Source organism: Notechis scutatus, chromosome 2 (assembly GCF_049901735.1).
Source record: "Notechis scutatus isolate UNSWTSFEM ecotype Mainland chromosome 2, rNotScu1.2, whole genome shotgun sequence".
Taxonomy (NCBI): domain Eukaryota; kingdom Metazoa; phylum Chordata; class Lepidosauria; order Squamata; family Elapidae; genus Notechis; species Notechis scutatus.
Window position 1 is genome coordinate 72,672,402 of NC_142010.1, and position 19,061 is coordinate 72,691,462.

At 38.9% G+C, this 19,061-nt stretch overlaps 1 protein-coding gene and 1 long non-coding RNA gene across 3 annotated transcripts in view; one reads left to right on the plus strand and one right to left on the minus strand.

Moving 5' to 3' along the window:
- Nucleotides 1-14,317, minus strand: part of SGCD (sarcoglycan delta) — a 489,766-nt gene extending 475,449 nt beyond the window's left edge. For both annotated transcript variants that reach the window (XM_087955097.1, XM_087955098.1), the window contains exon 1: nucleotides 13,480-14,317. The gene's annotated coding sequence lies outside the window, so the exon portion shown is untranslated. The remainder of the gene's footprint in view (nucleotides 1-13,479) is intronic.
- LOC148132083 (uncharacterized) lies at nucleotides 13,743-15,581 on the plus strand. Its single transcript, XR_015747573.1, has 3 exons — nucleotides 13,743-13,802; nucleotides 15,051-15,189; nucleotides 15,477-15,581. It is a non-coding gene; the product is annotated as an uncharacterized LOC148132083 (long non-coding RNA).
- Nucleotides 15,582-19,061: the final 3,480 nt, after the last annotated feature.

Consider the following 19,061-nt stretch of genomic DNA (forward strand, 5'->3'; position numbering starts at 1 on the left):
TAGATTCCTTAGGAATGCATCATAACGCTAATGTTCTTTTTTTGTTCAAACCAATACCACTAAAGAAATCAGAAGTCATGTTCAGCCCATATCTAACTAAGTAAACTGTGTGATGGTGGAACAATCTTGATATGTGTCTTTCATACTAATTATATTATATTCCCACAAATGACAAATAAAGATTAGCTCTCAATGTTGCAATTATTAACCTTTTTATCTGCTACAAAATAATTTACAAAACATTTTGAAGAAATACATTCTAATTAAAATAACATCTTTGTATTTTTAAAAAAATTCTTTAGTTTTAAAAAGAAGAATTAGAAGAGGAAAGTAAAGGCTTGTTATTTTGAATACAAAATGAAGTACAAGTATGCTCTGTTTTAGGTTATGCATAAAAAAACCTAATTCTTGTGACAGTATGTGAAACGTCATGCTACATAATTGGGCAAATTACTTTGGAAACTTTCTGTTATTTTTAATATCTAACAAAATGAAATGTATGAAAAACCTTACTGGGAATGAGAAATGATGTACATACACAGTTGGAGGTACCAAGACTTACATTTACACTGACCATAATATTGTAGTGATTAATTATTCTATTTCCTAGCCTTTGCCACTGAATTTGAATGCCAGGATCCTTTAACAACCAAGATGAAGCAGCCAAATGTTCACTAACCCTTTGAAAAGTCAATTTGTGGTGAACATCTGGGTCTTACAACTTATATAGAAACTGGTTTCTCTTATAAACATAATGTCCCCATTTGATCAAGCATTTGATCAAGCATAATGTCCCCATTTGTCAATTAACAATAATCTGATGTGACAAATCCACTAAATACTTGTAAGAAATGCATTGGTCTTTTGATACATTTACACTGCCTATCTGGCAGTATCAAAAACAAAAAAGTATTCAGTATGCCATCAAATCACCTTTTATGATATTTATTGATTTTGGTTGAGCAAATGGACAAACTACAGGTAGTCTTTGACCTACAACAGTTCATTTAGTGACAAGGCCACAGGGCCAGTTGTTCAACATCTTCTCTATATGCAGATTCATCACTGTCTTGAATGAGATCAATGACCATTGTATCATCTGCACACTTCAAAACTTTAACACTGGGTTCCCTCGAGGTGCACTTGTGTGACCACATCACTTGGCAACAGCAATCCCAGCAGTCAAGTAGATGTTGTGGCATGGTGTAAGGACCATTGGGATGGGCATGGCTTGTCAAGTGAGGGAGAATGCCTACAGGATTACTGCAGCGTGAATATAGCTACACTGGGAGTGGCTGCTGCCCAGGTGAAGGAAGATATGCACACAGCCACTATTGTGCAAGTGCGTGGGAAGCCACAGGCACCTGCTGCCAGGTGGGGAATGGTGTACAGATGACTGCAATGGGTGAGTTGCTTCACAAGGACATAATATGGCGAAAATATGAAATCCCCTAAATCTCATACTCCGTAGCCAGGCTGCTCGAGAGAAAAAGTGACAGGACTGTGAATGACTTATAGAAGCATCTTGCAGCCTTCCCTGCCAGTTTTCCTGTTGACTTGTTTATGGGAAGTCAGTGGGAAAATCACAAATGGTAACTACATGAACCATGGAACACTGTAGTTGTTATAAGTGTAAGCTGATTGCCAAGCACATTGTGATCAAATGAGCATGGGAGTGCTGAGGTATCTAGAACTTTGAGTACCAGTTATAACTAACATTTCTTCAGTGCCACTTTAACTTTGAACAGTTACTGAAAGAGTGGTTGTTAACAAACAACTACTGTATTACAATGTAATTTTATTTTGTTGGCTGGTTAACTTTGTATTTTTTATCATTTATGATTTCATCACTTATATATCTCCTGAGAATTATGGCTAAAGGGCAAGCAGAATTACTGTAATAAATATTTAAAATCATTAATTTGTTACATCAGTTGAATTAATTGTCAGGATAATAAAATAAAGGCAAAATATTTTGAAACAGAAATAAACCGAGACTGTCTTATCCAAAATGTAGCACCTTTGGTATCAAATAATGAGATAATTGTATACCAACTGTATTTTTATCTTCAAAAGTTACATTATAACTCAAAGTGATCTCATTGAACTGAGAAGTACTGTACAGAACTAAAACCAGTTAATGCTGCAGGCAGTTGAAACTTTAAAATAGCCTTAATACAATTCATACAGATAGTGGAGTAATTCCATCCAGTGATCAATTTGCATAATAAGAATTTCATAGCCTTACTCAATCTTCTTTGCACTTTCAAATTTTCTCAGGAGGGTTTCCCAAACTTGGAAGACACAAGAATAATATAGGAGAAGATGAACTCATTACACAATTGAAAGACATAGCTCTGTTGGTCATAATGGATTGTACCCAATTGTATTTTTTATATTCAGAGGAAAAGACAAGTGTACATATAGATCTTTATAAAATCCTGAAAATAAAAAGCAACATGTATTGGGCATGGAAGGAACAGCCTATTACCAAAGAAATGATAGGGATTGCATCAGAAAAGCTAAATTTCCAGCCCCCTCCAATAACTTCTGAAATATTTGAGTTCTGAATTAGAATTCCCAGCTTTATAATCCCAGTTTATTGAAAATAAGATTAAAGCATTCTTTCTGAAAAATATAATCTTTACATAAACAAAGATGATAGAAAAATCTGTAAGGAAAGTTATGAAAAGCTTGGTGAAACTTGGACATCAAAGTACAAGGAGCTTTTTAAGGTCTTTCTTTGTAATACTTAACGAAAAAGCAGCTATATATTTAGTTTATATAATGTATGACATGCTGCTTAAATCTTGTTTTCTCATTCAACTGATGCTTTAGCATGGGTCTCTTAGACTGAACTAAAATCTTTTTTTTCTGACTGGCTTTGTCAGGACTGGTTATGTGCTCAGTTTCTCGACTGTGTGAAGGGCCTCGTTTCCTGGTTGTGTTAACATCTATGGCTTATAATATTTCTCAGTTGATGTATATGTTTACTTTTTTGTATTTTGTTTTAACTGATTTAAATTGATTTTAAGATTGTTTACCATCCAATGTCATCTGTTTGACCCTAGCAGTCACACTGTGCTTTCCTGCTCCCACACACATGCACACCCCACAAAAAGTTCCTCATTCAAGACACACCCTACCAATCAGGTCCTCAGGTAGCATACACATTGAACAGGTCCAGTTCCCAACACCTGGCATGACAAGAGCAACTAGGCAAGTCCAGTCCAAAAGGCACAAATGAAGTCCAAGAGTGTAATCCAAAAGACAGAGCACAAAGTCATGAGATACATGAAAACACATAGCAGAAAACTAGATATGTTGTTTCAGTGATGCTCAATTTCTCAGGGCAGAATTAAATAGGTGATACCGTGTGATGCTTCACAGGAGGTGAGGTTGTCTCTTCGCAGATAATACAGCCAATGGGCATTGTGCCTCTCCCTTATGCGCCCTATGCATCCTAGGGTTTGAAGTATGGACTCCACCTCCTTCTCATCGCTAACTGCTGGCAGCTGCTCTTGGTTCCTCACCTGGAGCCTCCCGATGAACTTGCTGCAGCTGCAACTCTCTCTGCTGATGTTCAGCCTGTTGCTCATCTGAACCACCCAGCTATTGATCGGATGATCCGTCAGGCTCCAACTTACCAATCCCTGATCCGAACCACCACTTGGCTCCATGCTCCCTTCTCCCTCCTCATTCCCTTCCTCATCCTCTGAACTCACATCCCAGGAGGGGTCTGGGGGAAGATCCATGATACAAATTTGTTTGAGACCCAGTATCCCCAGAAGAAAAAACAGGAGTCCTCTACAACAGGGGTCCCCAACCACCAGGCCGCGGACCGGTACCGGTCCGTGGAATATTTCTTACCGGGCCGCCAGTTTGCTGGGTGCCGCCATCTTGTTTGACGAGAAAGTGCTTCCGGGTGAGCTTTTCCGGTTGGAAAGCGGCGTTTGGGTCCTGAAGGAATCCTCGCGCCTTAGTTTCATCGAAAGGGGGGGCTTCGAACGAAACTAAGGCGCGAGGATTCTTTCAACACCCAAGGCAAGGCGAGCCGAGCGACCGTCCCGAAGCCATCCTGAAGCGAAGCCCATCGACAAAGGTACAAAGGAGGAGTTGAAGGTGGCGGGGAGAAGCGGGGGACGGCTGGCTGGCAGGTCGCTCGGCTCGCCTTGCCTTCTCATGCGTGCTGATGCCGGTACCGGGCCGCGGATCATTTTGTGATGCCGGTACCGGGCCGCGGCACGAAAAAGGTTGGGGGCCACTGCTCTACAACATACAGTGCAAGGACTGTACATAGGACAAACAAACAAAAACTCCTTAATTTCAAAATACATGGACTCAACCACAAGTGTCAATTGGGAAACTATGAGCATCCTAGATCAGGCCAAGTCCAAGAACATCAGAAAATGTATGCAGACCTACAGTCAGACAAATTGGTCATCAACAGGCTTATAAAGATAAACAATATCTACCTACCATTCAAAACAGGCAATAAAAATCCCCAAAGGAAACAAGAAAACCAAAATACCTCCTCACCAGCAATCAACCCGTATGAGCAGAGGCCACCAAAATTAATACTAGACCAGCAATCAAGTGAACAATGCGAAGTGAACAATAATGAACAATAAGTGAAGAATAATGAGGCAGTGATATGTGGCAGCAGCCAAAAAAGCTAATACAATCCTTGGTTGTATAAACAGAGGCATAGAATCAAAACACATGAAGTATTAGTACTGCTTTATAAAATCTTAGTAAGACCACATCTCACCTGAAATACAATATCCAGGCTTGGTCACGTTACAAAAAAAGATGTTGAGACGTTAAAAAAAGTGCAGAGAAAAGCAACCAGGATGACTAAAGGTTAGAACCTAAAACATATGAAGAACGGTTACAGAAATTGGGTATGGCTAGTCTAGAGAAAAAGAGAACTATGGGTGACATGATAGCAATATTCCAGTATTTAAGGGGCTGCCACAACGAAAAGGGGGTCAACTTATTCTCCAAAGCACCAGAAAGCAAGACAAGAAACAATGGATGGAAGCTAATCAAAGGAGAGAGGCAAAACGGAATTAAGGAGAAACTTCCTAACAGTGAGGACAATTAACCAGTGGAACAGCTTGCCATCAGAAGTTATGGGTGTTTCATCACTGGAGGTTTTTAAGAAGAGACTGAACACTTATCTGAAATGGTACAGGGTCTTCTGCTTAAGCAGGGGATTGGGTTAGAAGACCTCCAAGGTCCCTTCCAACTCTATTCTGATTGAAATACTCCAATCAAGGAACTACCAGCACAGATAAATAAGCAAACAGTAAATAACAGCCTAATCAAAGAATCACCAAGAGCACTCCCATCAACACTACTGAATGGACAAATCATTAATATATAAAAATAAGATAAATATAAAACCCCATTACTTTCTGCCAGCTGATGTTACCTACTTTCATGATGAAAAATCTGCAAGAAATCTACCAAGCTAGAGAGCACCAGGAACCTCACACTTCAACCCTGAGATACAAATATTCTCTTCTATTGACATCACTTGTTTGAGATAGGCAATCATATAAATTGAATAAATAAAAGTAAACTCAAAAAGCAATCATGACTAAATGCAAAATATGAACCTAATTGCCTGTATTAAATCTCACAGAATTCAGCATCTCATTTCAAAAAGGCTGGATGTAGAATTACATCTTGAATGTCACAGGATTTATTCTTACTTGAATGAAATTCATTGACAGGATTCGGGGGGCGATGTGAAAAAAACAGCTCTCCTGCTATTAACACTGTGAATTGGACCTTAATTGTGTGATTGTTGCTACACACTCCTCATTAAATTATTTGCATACAGTAATTTATTTGAAATACAACATTTATATCTGCCTCAATGAATGACAAAGGATTAATCTTCCTTTGGTACAAAAGAGTTTAAATGACTAAGCATCTCTAAACCACATTCTATATCATCATTAAGGGCAATTATCTAGTTTCTAAAATATGTTTTTATTTAACAAAATGGAGAAACATTTTTAATATGTCTTGAGTTTTATTCACTGTAAAAAAATTGTCTCAACAACTTTCTAAAGCTTAAGTTTTTATTGTTATTCAATCATATATGTATTTATTCTTGTTCTGACCTACCTTTTATATATGAACATACAAATGTTACATGCAAAATTATTTGGGTGGGGACAAACCTACTGAATCCAGCAAGGTTTGCTTTTGAGTTGATATTTATATGATTTAACGGTTAACTTAATACCTTTTACAGAATTATATCTGAAAAAGTTTGAAAGAAATATATCATGTTCCAGGCTGGTATTGTATTTCTTGTTTAATATTGGCACAAGTGAAATATTGGCACAAGGGACCAAACAACTAAGATTTTTTCCCCAGTCCTAATTGTGAAAATTACTGTTTTGCAAATGTCTACATTCCAGTAACATCACACTGTTTTTGACAAAACTGAGAAGAAACTGTCAATGATCCACGGATAAAGAAACAGCAACAAAGCATCAAACAACACAAAGTTTTCTTCTAGCTTCAAAGAATCATAAAAATTCTCTGTAAAGGAAGTGGGCCTGAACAAATGAAAAAGGAATGCAGAAATAATTGTATTTAAGGATAAAAGGGAATTTATCAAAATATTTGACACCATAAAACTTTGAAAAAATATGCATTATTAAACTATTCTTTAATATATGTCACCATATGTTTTCAAGGAAACAATAGTTCCATACATTTGAATTTTAAACATTTGAGTGGAACTTTTGCTTTTTCATGTGTATATGTGTTTTGTCACTTTTGTCAGTTTTGGACTCCTGACAACTGCTTGGACTAGTCCTTGAAATTGTTTTGGCAAGATTTACAGAAAAGGTTTGGTCATGTCTGGTTCTTAAGGCCTGCAGCTGAAGGTCAAATACTTTGGCTACCTAGTGAGAAGACAGGACTCTGGAAAAGACTCAGGAAAAGACTCTGATGTTGGGAAAGACTGAAGAAGGGAATGGCAGACAATGAGACAGTTTGATAATGTCATTGATGAAATGAACATGGGTTTTTGGGCATTAGCTAGTATTAGCTGGTAAGACTAGATTAGCTGGTAAGACTAGAACTCATGGATTCCCATTTTCTAGCTTGATGCCTTAAACACTACACCAACCGGGCTCCCTTTTGCTTCATTTACTCATCTTGCAATATATAACATTCCTTTTCTACAAGATTAACATTTTTTCTTTCTTCCCTCCCCCCTAAAAGCTTTAATACCTTGTGGGGAAAAGGCAATGGGAAACACTCCTCTATTTCACTAGGAAAACCACTGAGTACACAAGATAAAGTGCCAGATAATGGGCCTCTCAGATCAAATAGTATTCAACATGCTACTGAGGAGCAGCTGAAGATCTTTCAGAGTACTAAAGGTATTTATGATGAGCTAAGTAAAACCTTTGGGATGTCTGATGCTGTCGTATCGAAAAAGAAAATCTGAGGTTACAAAGAACAAATTACAGTAGAACACAATGTAAGAAGCATGAACACAGTGAAAGAAGAAATGAAATAGACTACAGGTTGACATCAGGCATCAATAAATTAAACTGGAATTGGACATTTCAGTCAGAAGTTCATACAGTTTGCTACTCAGGAAACACACATACAAACACAAAAAACAAGGAACTCATTAATTTTAAAGTCGGGAAGACTAAAGCAAAGACAGCACTTAATACTGTGGTGGAACCATTGGCTGAAGGGGACGAAGTCCCTTTAGTGGGAGTAAAGAGGCATTTCAGCCTTCCATCAGGAGGAGGAGGAGGAGGAGGAGGAGGAGGAGGAGTTTTATTGTTCAGTTCAATTTGAAATTCACAGAACAACCAAGCATAATGAGTTGGAGACTGGAAAAACAAAGTTGGGAATTTTAAGGATGAAAATGTAGTTGAATTTTATGGCCTAGGAAATCAGAATGAAGCAGGGGAGCAAATTATACTTTTTTGCCAATTCAATGTTTCTTTGTTGCCAGTGCAGTCTTCAACCAAACAACCAAAATGATGCCTGAATACATGGACATCAGCACCTTCTAGAGCTGAGACAGAATTATTGGCTGAAAGTCACCCAGTTGGTTTCATGCCTCAAAGCAGGAGTGGAACTTGAAGTCCTTTTATATATATGATTCAAAGCAGGTACTTGAAACAAAAATATATTTTCTTAACTTTCACCATCCTCATTCATTCTCAGTATCTAAATAGTCTCAACATTGTTTACAGTATTCTTTCATTTTGTTTCCACTCAGCCATTCATATCACTTAACAGAATACAATGGTATTTTTTTTTGCTAGCAACAAGGATAATATTGCTCAGTTTCAGAACATTTCAGGCAGCACGCCACTATTAAGTTTTATTTATTTATATATTACACATTTCTTCAAGCCACTGATTAGCAATCAAGTTTGTTCTTGAAGTATATGTACAACCACTGACTTTTTTTTAAAAAAGCACATTCATTCCCTTTTTTGAAACTTAAAGAATTATTTAAACAAAAATGGTTTTAAATCTATCTACCATGCAAGATTCCAATTCTTGCTCATTCAGAAAAGTCTTTTTAATTCAGTGCATCTTGAAAAATGGATAGCATATACAGTATGTATATGAGTGTGAATGAAACCTACCAGCTTCAATAAAATAGCATTTACTCAAACCAAAAGAGAATTTAGTTCAAATAATTCAGGCCATAATGTTATAATTAGATGTTCTGGATCAGCAAGTTTTAATGAGGTTAAAATTATGCACATCAACACTTTTTAATACTAAAAAGATTTACATTCTGCAAAATATTCTGGCATGATACTTCCAAATCAAATAACAAATAAAGATGTATTATGTGCCTATCATTTTGTACTTCTAAGGTTATGATTTACTGGTTCTATGAGTCTAAAATATATATTAAATTTAAACATAAATTAAAATTGTCTTAAGCAACATGTCATCATTTTCTGGGGAAAGAAGATAGCATGTCAGTTATTTTGAAGAATGCCCCATTAAATGTTTTTCATTTTAAACTAGGCCCTGATGAGTTTTTCTCATTTTCCAGCTTTTTGTTATCAGCTGCCCAAGCATACAGGAACTAGTAGCAAGTTTATTTCACATGGAAGTCTCAAAACTTGCAGCAGAAAAAAAAATAGAATCTGCCTAATGCACCTAACAGGTATCCATTTATCATGGATAATATGATGTTGACTGCTGCAAAGAATAGGATGGAGACATTCAGGGGTAGAGAGGAGTACAGTCAACGGAGATAGGCATTTCTAATTTTTAAAAAAGTCTTTATTATACTTTTATTCTATAAGCTAAACTCTACTCTGGTACCCTGCCTACATAACCTGAAAAGGAGTATTTGGAATAGGGGGAATTGTTAACTGTCTCATACAGCAACCCTCTGCAGTTATGACAGGGACGAAAACTCTGCCATCAATTGTCACATTTACAACTGTTGCAGGTCTGTAAAGCAAAGAAAAGCTGAAGACCAGAAGCAAAGTTATGGTTTTACTTGGCACCCATTTTGCTTAACAAACAAGTTGCCGGCCCCAAAAGTGGTTGCAAAATAAAGTTTACCTCTTCAGCATTCAGATGATGTAGCCAAGAAGCTTGTCTTTCATACTCAACTTTTATTACTCCATGATGCTTTCTAATGGACAATATAAACAGCAGTAAACACTGATATTTTCATTATTAATTACATTTAGGAAGCTTACATTGATATTGAAAAAATATACTGATTATCTTTATATCATCTTTTTAAGTTCCTGTTATCCCTTTTATGAGGATGGAGTTGGGGCAACTAAATGGAGCTGATGGCCATACAGATATTTTTGTCTCTTTGCACCCTGACAGAGAAACATCTGTTGCTGCCTAGGATTGAACCCTCAACCTTCCAAATGGGAGGTAAGTGTCTTCACCTCTAGGCTACAGCACTGCTCTTGATTATCTTTACATCATATAATCCCAATATAATCCAGATAGGCTCAGCCAAATACTACTGCCCTTGCCTGTCCAGATGAATGGGGTAGACCAAAAGGAAGTAATGAAATGAATTCTCACAGCCTGTTAAGACTCCAAATATTAGAGTTGTTCGGATTATGCAGATGTAATTCTCAGCATCATCATCTATTTTTGCTGTTGCAAGAAACTTCAACATTTTCTTCAGAGGTATATAGCCCAAATCCTCAAAAAACACATGAACACTTAGATAGGACTACCCAAAATGCTCCAAAATTTTTACCTTCTACCAAATTGTGTTTTTACTGTATCAGAGGAAAAAGTGTTAACTATATAAAGTAATTTTTGATATTAATTAATTTTAAAATTAGTGAAATAAAATTACATTTAATTTTAATACTGCCTGTAATCACTAGTTTTAAGGGTGAGGCTTTTGGCTGACAACAATCAGTCCACTATGGTCCTTCACTCAGAAGCTTCCAAATCTTTGTAATATCTCATTCTAGTTAATAAATTTTAAGCTAGTTTTCTTGTTCTTACCCAAGTTTGGAGCATCATTTGTTTTAGATTGGTTGTTCTAAAATTTAGCTCAAACTCACAGTTTACCTGGTCCATAAGTTAAGTCCTTAGTTCAGGTAGCAATTTAGCTTTCATATTATAAAATGGGCTAGTTCTCATCTTCCTTCCAGAAGATCTTCCAGGTTGCAGTAAATCATTAAAATAATGAGTGAACATGCATATAAGTCAAAATATATACATTTAATTTTTTTAAATTTTCTTCCTTAGGAAAAAAATGCAAAGCAGTTATAACTGAGTTTGATACCTATAAAGCAAGTTTAATTCAAGCTCTTATATCATTATATATTACATAAGTGTTTCTCCCCCAAAGAAAAAAGTCTTTAAAATATTAAACAATTAAATCATTCTCAAATCATGGGACTCCTAAGACTTATTGTCAGCTTTAATATCTGTATTTTTTTCCTACTGTATCAACAACATTAGGCAACAAAATTGTGAATGCTCTATTGCCATTTTGACCTCTGCAGTATCCTTGAGACTTGAGTCTTTGGGATAAAGATCATGGAACATTGGGAAAAGAAACTGTAAATGCATTCCAGGGCAAAAGATCATAGTGCTCAATAAGAAAATTATTAAATATCATATTCCCATTGAAATTGAAATTTCATACAAAAATCAATGAAGGATACACAAAGCTTCCAAATGCATTCTTTTAGAAACTATGAAACAAAAATAAATTATCTCTGAAGCAATCTAAATTTATAATGTCTAAGAGGGAATTCTAATGTCACGTTGTCTACTTTTCACTTGCACAATAGTGTAAGTTACTCCATCTTGCAGACTTCCTCCCTCAAATCTGCGCCATGGGAGTCACAATCCTCTACAGTTACTCTAATGAGGCAAGAAACTACAAGGAGGAAAGGCTATTTGATTCAGCAGTAGTTTCCATTCCATTGGTGGAAGGAGTTTTAAAATACTATCCTAAAATTGCAATTCTTCGCATGCTCAAGAGTAAGATCCATTTAATCCACTGGGTTTTATATCAGAATTGGTAGATTGACTGCAATATTTGTTTAAAATTTAACCAAAGCTTGTAATATTTTTCAGTTAATACTTCCGTTCCTTCCAGTAGCAAGCTACTTTCAAAGAACTGAACCTGTCTGAGGTAATTTATAAAGTGACTTAAGTTATGCTAATACTGCATAAAAGTGAATGAGATCATTCACAGTGTTATAGCTTGAGGTCACAGCCAAAAAGGCACTTCAGTTGTCATTAGTATGCCTTTATTTGCATCAACATTCTATCAGAATGAAAAGATGTGGAATATAGCAAAGAACTTTTGTTCATAGATACTAGTCCAAGTCCTAGAACTTAATATTTATCACTAGGAGTTGCAAAAAAGAATGTTTAAATGCATCTTATTGCCAAGACTCTTTGGTAATGGGAAGTATGCCACAAGATTTCTACACCTGATGATTTTACAGAATTCATAGGAATATTTTAGTATACTTCAATAGATGTTTTTAAGTTTCCTGTCAAATGTAAAACTTATTCCTTCTAAACCATTGGCAGATTTATTTCCAGATGCTAGAATGCCTCCAAAATGTAAACAAAATCCAAAAATGGCAGCATAAACTGAATCCATTTAAGTTTCTGTCTGCACGCTTAGCTTGTATGATGCTTTTGCCAATATATCTTTCCCCCATTATCATGTTATTCTGACAGATTTCCCTGATGTTAAAAACTTCACACTGGATCTGTTAAAATCAAATACAGTCTCAGAAAGACATCCGAAAATTATTAAGTGAGTTATTGAAAAGACTACCCAGCAATCCAGAGTTGTATAATTCATGGCTGAGAGATTTTGTGACTGAAAGGCTATTATTTTCCCAGAGGGATTGCTGCATAACATTCTGCTGAAAGCAACAGAAATTCTCAGAGAGGTCTATACTTATCAACCTACCCACCCCTCCTATTTAAATCTTCCATCCATTCAATCAAAATGGCATGACACCTCTCCCCCCCCCCCCCAAGTTCATGCCACCCTTTCAAAACATTTAAAGTGATTCAGCTGAGAATTTACTATTGCACAGCAGCATCCTATGAAAAAAGTGGCATCTCTAACCAGTGGTTAAAAAGAAAGGCAGGTTGTGCTATTCTTTTCACCCCTTCTACTGTATGTCCTATTTGAAACTTGGACAAGCTTCAAATAATTGGAAATCCAGCCTTTTTGTTCATACATTAAAATCCCCCACCTGTTGAACAGTATGGATCCATCCATCCAGGTTTCTCTGAGGAAAAAGACACAAGTAGCAGAATCTCATTCACTATGATTTTTCACGGGGCACCTGGATTTGTCCTAAGACAACCTTGATTTACTTGCAGTGACCTCCTTTTCTTACTTGCATTCTACCAGGCACGCTGCCTCCAGATTAACCGAGATTGAAAACCCACGAAGACCGCTTAAAGCCAGCGAAGAGCATTCCCAATCGTTAAGGCAAATCTTAATGTCAATAGATCGCAAATGTCAATAGATCATATAAGCGCGCCCTCCCCCCCCCCCAAATTAAAACATCCAGCCGATGTATAATAAGATCCGATTTTCCAGTTTGGAATGCAAATCAGGAAGTTACACTCCCGCGCGTAAAAACACGCGCCTTACGCGCGTGAGCGCGCACACATAAAACAGGGGGAGAGAGAGAGAGGGGGGCGGGAGAGAGAGAGAGACTATCTGTCATCCTCTAGAGACGGTACCCAAAACAGAGGGTGCAAAGCTGGAAACGTCCAGGCAATGTCAAATTCCTGGCTCCTTGGGAAGCAATGCGACGGCCGGGGATTTACAAGTAACTGTTATAAAGCAGCCTCGTTCATTGCTGCCGATCCAAAGAAACTTGGTAGCTCCTCCGCTTTCTTTCCCCACTTGACCCCAGCCGCCCCAACTTATTTCCAGAATAGTCCCCAACGAGTCAGGCTACTCACCCCACCTCGGTTGTTGGAGGGTTGTTCGTGGGTTTTTTTTTCCGTCCCAACTTGAGCGCCTCTTCTCCAAACTGCGTCCAGGATGGAACAAACCTGCCCTTTGGGGAGTGGGGGGAGGGGGCGCCTGTCCCGAGCAACGCGAGTTCTTCAGCAGCGCCCCTTCCAGCAGGGTAATTCCATGGAGACCGGGGAGGGGGGAGGGGAGGGGAGACAGTGGAAGCGCGAAGCGAAGCGCGAGTCGAACGAGCCCGTTAGGAAATCATGGTGCCTCCTGCTGCGGGGCCAGCGGCGCAGGCAGCTTCGGACAAGGAGGCAGCCAAAAGGTTCTCCGCCTGTTGTTGTTTTTTTTTGGCAGCTCCTGGAGTGAAGCCCTCCTCACGCCCGAGCAGTGCGGGGCATCCTCGAAGGAGCGAGAGCCCAGTCAGGGGCTTCTGTCTGTCACAAGTCCACCCCGCTTTCGGCACTCAGCGCATGCTGGACTGATTCGGATGCTGCTGCTGGTGCTGCTGCCTTAACCGGCGAAACATCGCTGTGGAGAACACACCTGGACCCGCTGCTGCTCCTGCTTGCTGCCGCCGCAACCTCTCGGCTGGCCGGCAGTCGAGGAAAAAGAAGGAAATTCCCGCTTTCGCTGTCAACCTTCGTCTTCCAGGCTCGGCTTGCCCGCTGCCGGGCTTCCCCTGACGCTCGGCGCTCCCCTCCCCGCGCCTCAGCGGCACTCTCCTCGCTTCCTGCCTGCGGGATTCCTGGCGGAGTCCAGCGAAAGAGAGGCAACACAAGCAGCGCTTAACGCCAAGCTCGCCTCAGCGGCGGCAACGGCAAACACAACAACCACCGGCAGCTCCAACCAGCCAGTAGAAACCTCCTCTCCCCCCACCCCCTTGCGCGCCTTATGGCTTTCCCACGTGCTGCGTCTTTCCCCGGTTTAGGTTGGCGGAGGAGGAGAGGCCAAAGGGAAACGGAGTCCAGCGGCCGGGTGTTCGCTCGCGCCCGCCCTACCCCCTCTGCGCGCCGTGCTACGGGGACTTTCCCCAGCCGCCGACGCCAGGAATCCCGCTTTGCCAAGCTCGCATCTTTGGAGGAAATGGAGGAAAGGCTGGCCCGTCTTCAAAACCTGCAAGATCGGGCGCTGGAGCAAGCAAGCAAGCCGCCCTTGCTTTATAGCCCAGGGACCGATTTCCAAGCTTTCTCTCTCCCAGCTCACCTGACGCTATTCGCGGTCAGCCATCCCGCTTTGGAAACTAAGCCAAGTGCCTTTGACCAAGGGATAAATATATCCCTAAGTGTGCAGACAGCATTACAACTTGTTTGCTCGTGTTTGGATCAGGTCACTTAAGCTAGGCATGGGACAAACATGATAACCTGAATACAGTAGTTCCCCTCCCCTTCCATATCCCCCCTCATGGACATCCTCAGGAATGGTGGTGTGTGTAAAATGTGTGTGTGTGCGCGCGTGCATGCAAATGATACCCCTTGCAATGTGATGCTCAATATTGCCTCTAAGTACTTGCATGCAAGTATGAAATCATTTTATTTGCATAGGTGGGCATCCTTGTGGTTTCTTTTCCTAGGTTGCTGCTGTCTGTCCTCGTGACATTACCTTCATCTGGTTTCTAGCCCATGATTGAAATGGTTTTACAAGGTGGCTACACCAATTTTTAAGGAATGATTTCCCCCTTCAGCTAGCAAGTAATCTATGTTAGTTTCAAGGTGAGTGTATTTTGACATGCTTCACTGTATTCTGTTTATACTACAGTTCTCTACAGCCTCTAGGGTGGGGAGGGTGGATGGGTAGGAATACCCAGCACCTATTGGCCACTTCAGGCAGCAACACCAAATGCAGTCACACTTCCCTCCCTTGGAATCCTGCCTCTATTCTCTCCCTTTTCCTTCCAATAAGAAAGATCAAAACAAAGCAGCAACTGCACTTTCCATGCAGTGAATAAAGATGACCTTGACAGAGATCATTTATTTATTTGTTTATTTTATTTATATAGCCACCTATCTCACCAAAAGCGATTATGCCTAAGGCAAAAGGGACTGAAGCATTTTCAAAGTCCAGAATGGCCAGATAATAGTAAGAAATGGCTCAGGCATGTGCAGTATTCAATAAGAAGGAGCACAGACTTGTAAGATTTTGTTATTGTAGTAAATCTCAATAAAATGACTTTTGGCTTCCCTGTGGAGTTTATTTCCTATTCAAACCTACCTTGTGGGGCTGACATATAAGTAGTTCTCTACCATCTGCCAAACATCTAAATGGAAACAGCTGTACTGATATGTAGGAATTATCTCAGGAGAAAAGGGAAGAGCTGCAGTCAGGTCAGTTGGATAAGGGGCAGTTTATACCTTCCTTGGAATCATCTCAGAAGGGACCCTCCCTAGTTTCTTGGGTTATAAGGGCATGGGAGGAATATACTTTCGGATTTGCAAATTTCTGTTAATGTAACCTTACAATAAAATATAGTTTTTCTGGTGTGTTTGGCTGGATTTCCTTGCAAAGCTGACATCAATAATATAAGAGATTGGCTCTCTCAAATTTCAGGAACCCCCTGGGTTATCTGAGGGACCGCCTCTTGTGGGTCACATCTACCTGACCCATTAGAGTGGGAGGCAGGGAATGTTGTGGGTCCCATCCCTGAGGGAGATACACCTGGTGGGACCCAGAGGGAGGGCCTTCTCTGTGGTGGCTCCCTCTCTCTAGAATATCATTCCCCCAGAGATTAGAAGGGCCCCCACTCTAGCACTCTCAAAAGGCACTGAAGACCTGGTTTTACAAACGGGCCTGGGGAACCCAGAGCAGGATAGAGCCCATCAAATGGCTAATGTGATCTGCTGTCGGGGTGGGAGATGGGGGTTGGGGGTGATTTTTTATTTTTTTTATATTCTCCAGATTTTGTTCTATTGTACTTTGTTAATTTATTTGATTCCTTTTGTTAGTTTGTATTGTTTTTTATTTTTATTTTTTGTTTTAAATATGGTTTTACATTGTGTAAGCTGTCTCAAGTCGCCATGGGCAAATAGATTGCACTATAAATTTAATAAATTAAATTAAACTAAATCTGTTGCTAATCAGCTGTCAGGCAATCTTGTTTTGACAGTGAGGTTGTAGGGTAGAACTGTTGAATTTTGAAAGCATGCTAAACCCACTGTCAGAACAAACTTCTGATTGGTAATAGGGGAGAGAGGGAGATGCTTACTGAAGCAAGAAGCCTACCAGTTGATTGTTAGAATTAGCCAATAAAGTGGACAGAAAGTAACTCTGTTATGTTACTGCACATTCAGAAAAACTGCAGCTGCTTGTAAATGCAAACCATTGTTTTGGTCCTCACTTCCAGAACAATTCTGAACAACTATTCTGCTCTGCTTTCCATATAACAGCCCTTCAGAAGAGAACAATCAGGTCATCTCACGTCCTTCTATAGGCTAAACACAGTTCCTCCAACCATTTTTCACTGGGTTTTCTTTCCTGTCCCCACCCCACCCCCTGTCATCATTCTTTTTTTTTCTCCTCTGGAAAAAAATGCAGTTTGTCAGTGTCCCTTCCATAACAAGCAAAACAACTGCTGACTGAAACTTTTGCACATGCACGAGACGTGACACACCTACAAAATGGGTAAAGCTTTAATTAATAACAGAATAACAGAGTTGGAAGGGAACTTGGAGGTCTTCAGGTTCCATCCCATGCTCAAGCAGGAGACCCTATGTTATTTCAGACAAATGCCTGTCCAATCTCTTCTTAAAAAACCTCTTGTGATGGAGCATCCACAACTTCTGGAGGCAAGCCATTCCATTGATTAATTGTTTTCGCTGTTTAGAAATTTCTCTAAGTTCTAGGTTACATCTCTCCTTGATAAGTTTCAAATCTGTTACTTCTTGTCCTGCCTTCAATTATGATGTCAGTATCGCTATCCTGTTTGTTTTGAGCTCATTTACAGATGTTGCTTGTACTTTTTAAAATGCTAGAACTGGATGCAATAATCTAGATGTTGACTGCCCCACAAAGAGAAACAATGCCTTCTCTTGGTCCTAACAGCATACTTCTTAGAATATATTTCTTTTTTCATAGATGCATCACACTATGGGATGATGTTCAGCCTGTAATCTATTGCAACGTCCTTCTTGCATGTGCTGCTGTCCAATATCACCCCCCCCATACTCTTTCCTTTGAATTTTCTAATCCTGATCTAGAACTTTGCATTTGTCCCATTGGAGTACATCTGGCTAGTTTGGACCCATTTTTTAAACTTGTCAAGTTCCCACTGAATTTTAATTCTCTAACGAGTTTGCTGCCCTTCCCATCTTTGTGTCATCTGTAAGGAAATGATTGATGTGTTGTAATCATTTGTAATCATCCAAATTATTAATTTGTTAAACAGCACAGTCTAGAATGCAGTTCAAGACTTCCTTTCAGCTTGAAACAGAACCGCTGAGGTACACTGTTTGGATAGGATTGTTAGACTAGCTTTGATTCTTTTTTAATAGAAATTGAAGACATCTCCAATCCACTTGAGAATAAAGTCAAAAATAAAGATGGGGGGAGGGCTGGGAAATGAGACGCTTTCTCTGCAAAGTAAGAAATAATTCAGACAATTGAAATATAAAATTTAATACAGCAGGTGGCAGCATATAGCTGACTTTGACTGATTAAAAAATTTATGAAATACTTGGATGGGAGACCATGGAGAAATTCAAGATTGAAAGGTTAGAGTGGGAAGCAAAAACATGTGGAAAGCACACACAGGGACACACACACACACACACACACACACACACACACACACACAGTAATTCTGGATAGAGGCAATGCTAAATTTCTATGCTACTTAGATGATTCCTTCTACAAGGATAAACATCTCTTGTCTTCTCAAGATTAAACAGATCAAAAATTATCCAATCCAGAAATCATTCCTATAGTTGAAACTATTAATATGGTTACTAAGATTAAATGTTCAGGTACTTTCTGGATTCAGACATCCCCAGTTTTTATGTGTACTCTATAAATAGGGATTTTTTTTCGATTGTGTTTCTTCTAATATTATTGTTTTTTAATACCAAGATTACAAAAAAATACAAAAAAATAAATAGTGGTGGAAGCAACAAAATACTAAAGTCAATAACAAAAAATTTAAATGCAATCTTGAAACAGAAAAAAAACATTAAATGATTTAATGTTTTAGGAAATGTTAAATTTCCATAATAAAAGAATAATTTGTTGATACATCCTATGTGAACTATGAATTCAAAAGGGTTTTCCAAATTGACTGTAATGCCATTCCACAGTTTCAGACAGTCCAAATCAAACATGACACTAACTCATTAATTAATAATTTTCAAAATAGAAAAACTTCCTTGCCATTTTCAAACTTGGATTATCCCAAGGAGAATTAAAAAACTAAGAAAATAATACTTACAACATCTTCCCCAAATACCCTGGTGCCTTTAATAATGGAAATAAAATAGTAAAAATAAAATAATGAATAAAATAAAAAAGATAGAACAAGGCAAGACAAGATAAAAGACTATAGAAACCAAATAGATTTTATTATGGGTAATCCTCAAATTACAACTACAATTGGAAC